The 10,269-nt window shown below is 47.1% G+C and overlaps 1 non-coding gene across 1 annotated transcript; it reads right to left on the reverse strand.

Annotated features, from left to right (window-relative positions):
• Nucleotides 1-9,044: 9,044 nt before the first annotated feature.
• LOC116660556 lies at nucleotides 9,045-9,151 on the reverse strand. The gene has a single exon (XR_004316151.1). It is a non-coding gene; the product is annotated as a U6 spliceosomal RNA (small nuclear RNA).
• Nucleotides 9,152-10,269: the final 1,118 nt, after the last annotated feature.

The following is a 10,269-nucleotide window of genomic DNA, read 5'->3' on the forward strand; positions in this document are numbered from 1 at the left end:
CGGAGGGGCAGGGGGTCGAGGCCCCATCAGGGGGCCTGGCCTGGCCGCCTGTAGGGAGGTGACAATGTGGGGCCGAGAGGCTGAGCTGGGCAGACGGTGCTGTGACTCAGGCAGAGCCGGCCAGGCCAGGAGGAGCTGTCACCTGGGGCCCCCCGAGCACAGAGGCTGTCCTGTCCCTGCTGACTTGTTCTAAGGCAGCCCTGATCGGACAGTCCCACACAAGGAGAATGGCCAGAGCCAGAAGTAAACAGGAGATCTGGAGGCAGGGTCTGCCCCTTGCTGAAACATGTCTCAGCTGCTGGAGCTCTCACAGAGGGTGGCCTAGAAGCTCAAGAACATTCCCTTTTCTTCAAATGAGTCTGTAGATTATGTCACTTCTTTCTTTTTTTCTTTTAATTTTTTTTTTTTTTTTTGGCTGGGGAAGTAATTAGGTATTTATTTATTTACTTATTTATTTACTTGGAGGCTCTGGGGATTGAACACAGGACCTCGTGCAGGCTAAGCACACACTCCACCACCGGGCTACGCCCCCCCCCCCATGGCACCTCCCTCTCAGTGCCCTCTGATGTGGTCTGTGAACACTGCAACTGTGTTGATGTCCTATCCTGCCCCGCTCTGGCCCCGTAATTCACGTGTGTGGACGCAGCTCAAAGACCCAGGGAGACGGGGCCACCCTCTCAGCCGCCCTCTTGGGCCAGAGACTATGACATTAGGCCTCAGAGTACATTCTAATTGTGATACTTATTGTAGCAGTGGAAGATTTTGACTATGTTTATGAAAGGAAAACCAATTTGATTGTCACTGAGAAATTCTATAAAATAATTCCTGCCGTGAAAAGGGGGACTTGAGGACTCCGAGCTCACAAGGGGCCACTTAGAGCCAGAGAAAAAGGCTAAAATTCCCCAAATCAGGTCTGTGTGCAGACCACATTTTACTTTCAACAATACACCAAAGGCTACTGTCCTGCTTTGGAAAGAGCTTCTTTAATGACGTTGAGAAGGAGGGTAGTATGATCTACAACTTAAAGTAAGAATTTAGAGCAACTGCGGGGAGGGCAGAGCTCAGTGGTGGAGCATGTGCTCAGCAGGCATGAGGTCCTCGGTTCAATCCCTAGTCCCCCCATTAAAATCAATCAATCAATCAACCTAATCCCCCTCCAAAAAAAGTGAAACAGAAAAAAAAATTTTTAAGAATATAGAGCAATTATGTTTCATTTAGTGAACATTAAACACGTCTCTTAAGTAAGTAACTAAGCACTTGAAATATTTCAGTGAGTATGAAGGTCTTAATATAATTATCTTAATTATTTTTCTGATGGATCTAGGAATTTTTCTTTCAGTATGACTGGGTCATGGTAGAAATTAATAAATTGACATACAAACCAGCTCTTTTCCATATGAGCATCTAAATACCGTGCTGTGTACTATATGCTTACACATAGCAGTGCACAGTCAACGTTCAGATTCTCGGTGGACCTCCTGACAGAAAGCCTTGTAAGAAATCAAGGAAGAAGGGCTGCCATGTGCTACAGCTATTTCCTTTTCAAAACAAGTCCTAGATATTGCTAGAGACCACAGTTTTGAGTAAAAATGTTTCTGTCGGTTTCTACGTGGACACTGCCACCATGTCCATCACACAACACACCCTACCTGGAACTCAGACCTGGACGTTTGAAGAGGTGTGTGGCCAAACTGATGGAGAACTCCTCTGACAGCGGCGCTCGGGCACCTTCCAGCCAGCAGGTCCTACGAAAGAGATAAGCCGTTTCCGCCAAACACGTCTGTATCCAGCACTGGAAAGCATCCAAAGGAAACACAAAAGACTTCTGACATCAGACACCTGTTGACTTTGGAGCATCCATATCAATAAACAGCAAAACACACACAGCAGATGTGAGTGTAGGGGTGGAGGGAGGTGAAAGGAATGTCAAGTATGAAAAAAAATCAAGAGGAAATGGAGACAGAAATGTCCAAATTCTTCCACCTCTGTAAATATGCCATGAATTAGGTTAATTTTTTAAAAATTTGGCCTCAGAACCGATTCTAGGGTGATATTTTCGGGTTTCCTTCCCTTAAACAAAAGTCTGGTTATAAATATTTAAAAAGATCATTAAGTATGTGACCTCAACCCCCAAGTTTGGCCCAAAATGCTCAGAGTAAGTCTCCATAATGAATGGCATGAGGAAATAGAGTCAGTTTTCAAAAGGTTTAGCAATAGTCACCTCACTGTTTTTGTATATTACTTGAGAAAGCGTTGAGATGAAAGTTCTGATAAAGATTCTTCATCTCAATTCCCCAGAATCAAAAGAAATAGATACAAAGACTTCTGGGGAAAAAGACAGTTCAATTTCTAACCTGAATTTTAAGATGAAAATACAATCGGTGCCTTGCTTCTCAGAGTCCTCCTTCTGGGCCTGTCGGTATTTCCTGATGGTCCGTCCCAGGCTTCTCCCTCCCCACTGTCCACAGCCTCCCTGCTCTGTCTGTCCCATCTACTCTCTGGAGTGCCGGGGACCCCCAGGCCCACCCCACACTCCTTCCCCAGGCCTGGACCTTGGTGCTGAACAGCATGCTCAACACCTAGAGTTTAATGCTTCAAAAAACAGAACTGATGCACACAAGAAAGTACGAGAGTCAATAAATGCGTTCAGCACGATTGCAGGATACAAGATCAACTGTTAAAAACTCAATTGTATTTGTTTACAGTCATAATGAATAACCCTGAATGGGAAATCAAGAAAACTATTCCATTAGCAATGTCATCAATAACAAGAGACCTAGGAGTTAATTTAACAAAAGAAGTCCAAGGACACTGCAAACTGCAAAACATTATTGAAAGAAATTAAGCAAATAAATGTAAAGATATCCCATGTTCATGGACTAAAAGGCTTTAATATTAGTAGGATGGCAATACTCTCCAAATGATCTGTAAATACAGCATAATCCCCCTAAAAATCACAACTGGCTTATTTGCACAAATTTCCAAGTAGGTCACAGAATTCATACGGAGATTCAAACAGTCCAGAGAGCCAAAGCCCCAGTGAAAGAATGACGCTGCATCTCTTCCTCACTCCATGTAACTAAAGTTAACTCAAAATCGATCAAAAACCTAAATGTAAGAGCTAAATCTATAAAACTCGTAGACAAAACGTACGCTTGAACCTTCATGGTCTTAAATTAGGCAGTGATTTCTTAGTTGTAACACCAAAAGCACAAGCCAGAAAGAAAAATAGGTGAACTGGACATCATCAAAATTACAAAGTTTCATGTAACCACGAGATAGCAGTTCACAACTACCAGGATGGCTATACTCAAAACGACAGACAGTAACAAGGGTCAACAAGGAGGCAGAGAAATCGGAACCTTCAGACACTACTAGTAGGAATGTAAAATGATGCAGCCACTTTGGAGAACAGTCTGGTAGTTCTTTAAAAAGTTAAACACAGAGTCACCATATAACCCAGAAATTCCATTGCTAGGTGTATGCTCAGGAGAACTGAAAACATATGTCTGCACAGAAACTTGTACACCCATGTCCACAGCAGCATGATTCATAATAGCCAAAAGGTAGAAACAACCCAGATGTCCATTAACTAATGAATGGTTAAGCAAGTTGTAGTAAATTCATACAGTGGAATATTATCCAGCCATAAAAAGGCTTGAAATACTGATAGCCACAACACGGATGAACCTTGAAAACGTGCTAAATGAAAGAAGTCAGACACAAAAGACCATATATTATGTGAATCTATTTATATGAAATGCCCAGAATAGGCAAATCTATGGAGACAGAAAGTAAATTATTGCCAGAGGCCAGGGCGGTGGGGCAATGCAGAGTGGCTGCTAATGGCATTGGGTTTTTGGAGAAATAATGAAATGATCTGGAATTAGGTAACGGTGGTAAACCTTGTGAATATACTAAGAGCCACTGAATTGTATATTTTAAAGGGGTAAATGCTATGGTACATGAATTACATCTCAAATTTTTTTTATTCAGAAAAGAAAAAACAAATTTTCTTAACTTCAAAAACTCATCTCCTTTGTGAGTTTCCCTGTCTCAAGAGACCTTGAGTCGTCTGGACCTCTTCTTCTCTTTAGCCCCACATTTCCTCAGGCTTGGGCCTTCATCTCTCTCGAGCATCTTGAATCTGTGACTCCCCTCCATCCCCACTCCCACCATCACAATTCATAATTCAGTCATTTCTCATCCAATGACGGGAGCTGGTCTCCACGCCCCCAAGCTTCCCTGGCCTGGTTGCCTGTCTATGATTTAGCCAAAGGGAATGATCCTTCTAAAATACATGATCACTTTTTCGATTAAACCAAGATAATCATTTCTCTTTCATCTCCCTCAGAAGCTTTACTTTTTCTCTCATACACGTGAGTAAACATATAGATTCTGAAGATACAACCGTGAAAAGATGTGATCCCAGCCTAAAGAACTTGCAGTCTAGAGGGCACCCCAAAAGCGACGGGCACTTTGGGTGCATTGTGGTGATTGCTGTGAGAGGGTCCTGATCAGGGAGCTGAGGGGGGTGGTGGTCAGGAGAGGATTCTCAGGAGTGGTGAAGTCGTAGCTGATTCCTGGAGAATGAATATGAATTAGTCAAGCAAAGAAAAGAAAAGGAAATTCCAGAAAAGGAGGGCCCCTGGGCAAAAGAGATTCCTTATGGAATCTACCAAAGGCAGGGAGAAGTTGATCACTCAGGGTCTTTTATGGCCACGTGTGGTAGTCAAGTCTGTCTCTTTTTTAAAAATTCTGTATCTATTGAAGTATAGTCGACTTACAATGTTTCAGGGGTACAGCAAAGTGACTCAGTTATCCATATATACACTATCTTTTTCAGAGGCTTTCCCATTATCGGTTATTACACGACACTGAACACAGTTCCCTGTGCTCTGCAGTAGGTGCTTCTCATTTGCTGGATGTTGAAGCTGCTTCCGTGTCTCGGCCAGTGTAAACAGTGCTGCTGTGAACACTGGGGTGCAGGTGTCTTTTTGAATTAGAGTTTTCTCCAGATACACGCCCAGGAGTGGGACTGCTGGATCATATGGTAAGTCTATTTTTAGTTTTTTAAGGAACTTCCATACTGTTCTTCATAGTGGCTGCACCAATTTACCAAGTCTGCACCAAATGTCTTTTCTCAAAACGGAAGATATCAGGTCAGATAGATTGAAACAAAAAAGGGCCTATGTAACTGAACAGACAGAGGGTATGGGGTTTGAGCAAGCCTGAACCCAAGCGTCTGACGTGTCAGTGGTGTGTGTGACCCAGGCTCTGCCCTTTTGGCCCATCTCTTGGCAGGTCCAGGGTCCATGTCCACACAGCCACCAATAGATCCAGGCTTAGACTGCCTGGCATTCAGACCCACCCACAGAAGGAGCTCTTTTTGACCAATAGTTCCAAAGACTGATTTTTCACTGGGCTGATGGAGACAGACGACCAAGCCTGCATCAGTCACTGTGCCAGTGACCACATTTCCCTCCCCTGTCAGCCCTGGAGCTGGCTTGACCGGAGGAGGTGGAGAGGAGCGGCTGGGGATCAAAGCCCAGGGAGGGGAGCGGGGCGGGAGGGCCCCCCAAGGAGAATCAGGCACTGTGACCAGAGGTGGGAGGAGGGGTGGCGGGCAGGCTGAAACAGCAGTGGCCCGTGAAACCACTCCAAGGCTGCTGGGCTCCTTCCAGCGGGCAGTGGGGCCCCGAGCCATGGGCCAGAGATGACTGCCAGCAGGGACAGTGATGGAAGGGAGCAGTCTGCAGGACAAGGATGTGGCTGCATTAGTTCAGGTAACATATTACTGTTGCTGGAGTCAAGACAGTGTCACTACAAATAAAGGACACTTAGATTTGAACAATACCAAGATGGCAGGACTTAGGGAACTGATTAAAGGTGGAAACTATGTGGTAGGGGGTTCTGGTGAGGGGGCAGTGGAGTGTGACTCCCAGGTTTAAGACTTGGGCAAGCAAATAGGCAGCGACCATTGACGCGGGCCTAGGAGCAGGGGCAGCTCTGCGCGGGACGGGCGCTCGGTGATTTTGACGCACCTGTGTGATGCCTGAGCACTGCAGGTTCCAGGTACCCAGAGCTCCTGGCCCAAACCCCCGGGAGGACCCAACACAGGTGCAGTGGATGGTGTGTGGTACCGATTGGAACCAGGTACCTTGAGCTTTTACAGAGCGGTGATGCCTCCACCTTCAGAGAGCCTGTGGGTTGGCCGGGCTGGCCTGTTTATTGCCCTAAAAGATCATGGCTCTTATTCCTGCCAATTGCACGTGAGGGACCCAGCTGGGGTCTTCAGGGTGGGCAGCTGGGCGCCCCACTACGGGAAGAGCTGCTGGAAAGACCGCACATCCTTGCAGGAGAGCAACTGCACTTGGCACCTTCAGATGCCACCAAATTGTTGTGGGCGCCTCAAAGTAAAACGCAGCTCTGTCTAGCACTTTCTGAAACAGCTAACACGCGCAGTGTTCACCATCCGGCAGGCCTGGTGGTGAGCGCGCCCCCCCCAACACTCACAGGAGCCCCGAGACAGAGGCCAGAGGGACCCCGCCGCCGGCCCCGGCCACAGAGAAGCCGTTCCGGGCACAGCGGGAGGAGGAGCCCGGGCAGCGGGAGGCCCACCATGGCTCCTGACTGCTCAGCTAAACTGCCACGTGTTATGTGCTCGACCTCCTGTGCGATGTCCACACCGTCCTCCTTCATCATTTGTAAACATTCACCAGAGACGGCTGAGCAGCCTCCTCTGCTTGGGGAGCCAACACAGGTTCTCCTAAAGCAGGTTGGCTCACGGATCTGAAAATGTCCTGGACCTTGGGAGCTGCCCCAGGGGCAGTCTTTCCTGTGGGCAGAGGAGCAGGTGATGTGCTGTGACGTCACAGGTGCCGGAGCTGGGAAACCAAGTTCCAGCCCCAGCTCCTCCCCAGGCCAGCTGCTGGGTGACCGCAGGCCCGTCTCTCTGCCTCCAGCATCCTGAGCTGGCCCCGCAGGCCGCCCCACTCCCCTTGGCCTCAGATATTCCGCAGCCCCACGGACAAGGTGTGAGACTTGACAGAGAGTCACAGAAAGCAGGCGGCAGCTGAGGAAGAACGTTACCCTCAACGCTAACTTGGACAGAAGCGCCAGGTGCCTGCCTCCTCTCCTGCGCACACAGCCGTCTCTCCCTTGAAGGACAAGCTATGCGCAGGACCGGCGGAGCCTCAGCTCCGGGACAGAACCTGTGACCCTGCTTGTTTCTAAATGCTTAGTTAGTGGTCTGGCGTTTGAAGGGGACTAAAACGAAAAAAGGACACCAATGTTCTGACGTGAGGGTGTCCATATGCTGCTTTCTCTGCGGGCCTGAACGACACGCCGAGAGAACTTTGAAAATGAAAGTTACTATATTCGTGTCTTGGCAGAACATCTGCTTTCTCGTCTATTCTGCTGACTTTGACTTTGAAGTGATTAGACGTGGTGTTTTGCAAAACCAGGCAAGGATTACGAATGGGTTCAATAAGAAAGCATGTGTTGTTTTAAAATGTGATCACTTAACATTCGTCTCAACACGTGGCCTAGTCCATTCAATCTGCAGCCTGTCGCTCAAGTTCCAATTCCTGAGAAAGCCTGCATTTAAAAAAGTGGGGGATTTATAAGCTCAGCCCTTCTGTTCTGCTGCAATTTTTAAGTTATTATTAAATTTATAGCTCTAAGGGTCTGCAAAGCAATTACCGGCTATAGCCTTGATCTCGTGTATGTTTGTTTGTTTGTTTTTAGTTTTTTGTTTGTTTTGGGGGGAGGCAATTAGGTTTATTAATTTATTTATTTTAATGGAGGGACTGGGGGCTGAACCCAGGACCTCACGCCTGCTAAGCACTCACTCTACCCCTGAGCTCTACCCTCCTCCACTCCTGTATATTTTTTGAGCAAGAGTTTTTTCTGACTTTTGATGTCAGACAGTATTAGATTTGGCATGGGGTCTTACGAAAATCCTATCGAAACACACCAGAAGGACAGTTGGGGTTCCATGGGCATCGCATCCATATCACAGCAAACTCACAATTACTGGAACTATTTCATCCAACGGTCGGACGACTGGGTGTCAGCTGGCTTGGCTCCTAGGGCGGTGCACTCCTCCAGAAGACAGTGTCCAGTTCTAACATGGGGGCTCTGGCCTTTTGACCCCAAGTGCTTTCCAGAGAAGGCCTGACTGGATGTGGAGTCAGGGTGGACACACACTTCAGAGACAATATAAAGACGCCGGCGAGAGCTCAGGCTCTGAAAAGAGTTGTGAAGCTGCATCCTGCCAGAGTTTCCTCTCATTCCTGTATTTCTTTTTCCCCGTGGCTCCTTATTGGCAGCGAGCTGACTATTCTTCTGGGCTGTTTCTGAGTTTGTTCCCACAATGCTCCCCCGCTGTATTCTTCTATCTCCCTCGTCGCCCTTCCAGGACCTCTTTTTCCCAAGTCCCTCGCCTGGGTTTCCCTCCCTTTCCCCACTAGCGCGTTCATCCCAGCATCGCTGCCCTCTCAGCGTCCTTCTCTGCATCCTTCTCCACTCTGCTCATCTAGGAGAAGCGGTAAACGAAAGCCACAGGGAACGTTCCCCGAGCCCCCGGCCAGAGGGGAACTTCACGTCATCTGCGTCATCACAGTTACTTATTTTGTGCCTGTTTCTCCGTGATGAAGCAATTCAATATTCACATCTCTTTTTAAAAAAAAATTTTTTTTATTGAAGTGCAATTGACTTACAATGTTAGTTTCAGGTGTACAGCAAAGTGATTCAGTCATACATATATTATATACATTTTTTCAGATTATTTTCATTACAGCTTATCACAAGGTATTGAGTACAGTTCCCTGTGCTGTACAGGAGGTCCTTGTTGTTTATCTATTTTATACATAAAAATATGGAACGTGGTGAAAAAGTATGAAAAAGGAATATATGTATGTTCTTACATGACTGAAGCATTGCACTGGACACCAGAAATTAACACATTTTAAACTGACAATACTTCAATAAAAATATATTTAAAATAAATTAAATTAAATTAAATTCAGGACAATGTAAAAAAAAACACAGAACCTATCACGAGTTTGCACGTCACCCTTGCACAGGGGCCGTGCTAGGCTTCTCTGCACGGTTCCAATCTTAGCATCTGTGGTGCTGAAGCAAACACTACATTCACACGCTGATTCGAACTATGAAGAGAAAGGAGTCTCTGCTGGTGGTTCAGTGAGAGAGCCGGGGCAGCACGGTCCCGTCCCCGCTCACCCCAGCCTCCCCACAGTCGCGGCGGAGCTGGGACGGGAGCTGGGAGGTGTACCGGGGATGCAGCCCACGCTCCCGGTCTGGTGGGGAAGAGAGATGGCAACAAATATCCACAACCCAGTGAGACGTGATGAGGGCTGATTCGAGTGGATTCAGGTGGATTTCTGAGATGACAAGATACAGGGAGCAGAGGTGCCCTGGGCTGAGAGAGGGAAGATCTCAGAGAGGACTTGGCTCTGAAGAGAGACCTGGAAAAAACAAGAGACCCACAGGGCGGGTTCTGCTGACAGACAGGGTACAGCCAGTCTAGACAGAGAGCCCCAGAGAGCCAAGGCACAGGGGCAGCGCAGAGCATTGGCCAGAAACGGGCACACATCAGGGGTGGAGAGAGACACAGCTGGAAAGCTCAGCAGAGCCCAGTGACGAAGTCCTCCATGTGCCAGAGCCTGGTTAAGAACCGTGAAATCGGGGCTGTGGGGGAGGGCACGGCTCAGCGGTGGAGCACATGCTTGGCATGCATGAGGTCCTAGGTTCAATCCCCAATACCTCTGTTTTTTAAAAAAACTTTAAAAAAATAAAAGTTATATATATGTGCATATATATATATACACATATATATATGAACCATGAAATCATCCTATAGATGAGGAGAAAGCAGGGAAGAACTTTAAAAACCAAAGTGACAGTGGACGCGTGTGCATGTCTGAAAAGGAACTGGGAGAGAGGAGGCCGGCTGATCGACAGGACAGCTGCGGTAGTTCAGGGAGAGGACGCCGTGAGCCTGAACAGGAACAGACATGAGAGCTGGTGGGGGGGGGTGCTGGAGCTGGATTTGAGGATCTACTGTACATGGGGGGTGGGCAGGAAAAGACGGACTCAAAGATAACTTCACAAGTCTTTCAAGATTAGTGTTTTGAATTTCCTTTTTTATTGTTTCCAAATGAATGGATAATAATATTAGTAGCCCAAGTTTAAAAAGTGAGTTTGAAAAAAGGGAAGTTCATGAGTTTCAGTTGGACGTGTCCA

This window comes from Camelus ferus, chromosome 29, assembly GCF_009834535.1.
Source record: "Camelus ferus isolate YT-003-E chromosome 29, BCGSAC_Cfer_1.0, whole genome shotgun sequence".
Classification (NCBI taxonomy): domain Eukaryota; kingdom Metazoa; phylum Chordata; class Mammalia; order Artiodactyla; family Camelidae; genus Camelus; species Camelus ferus.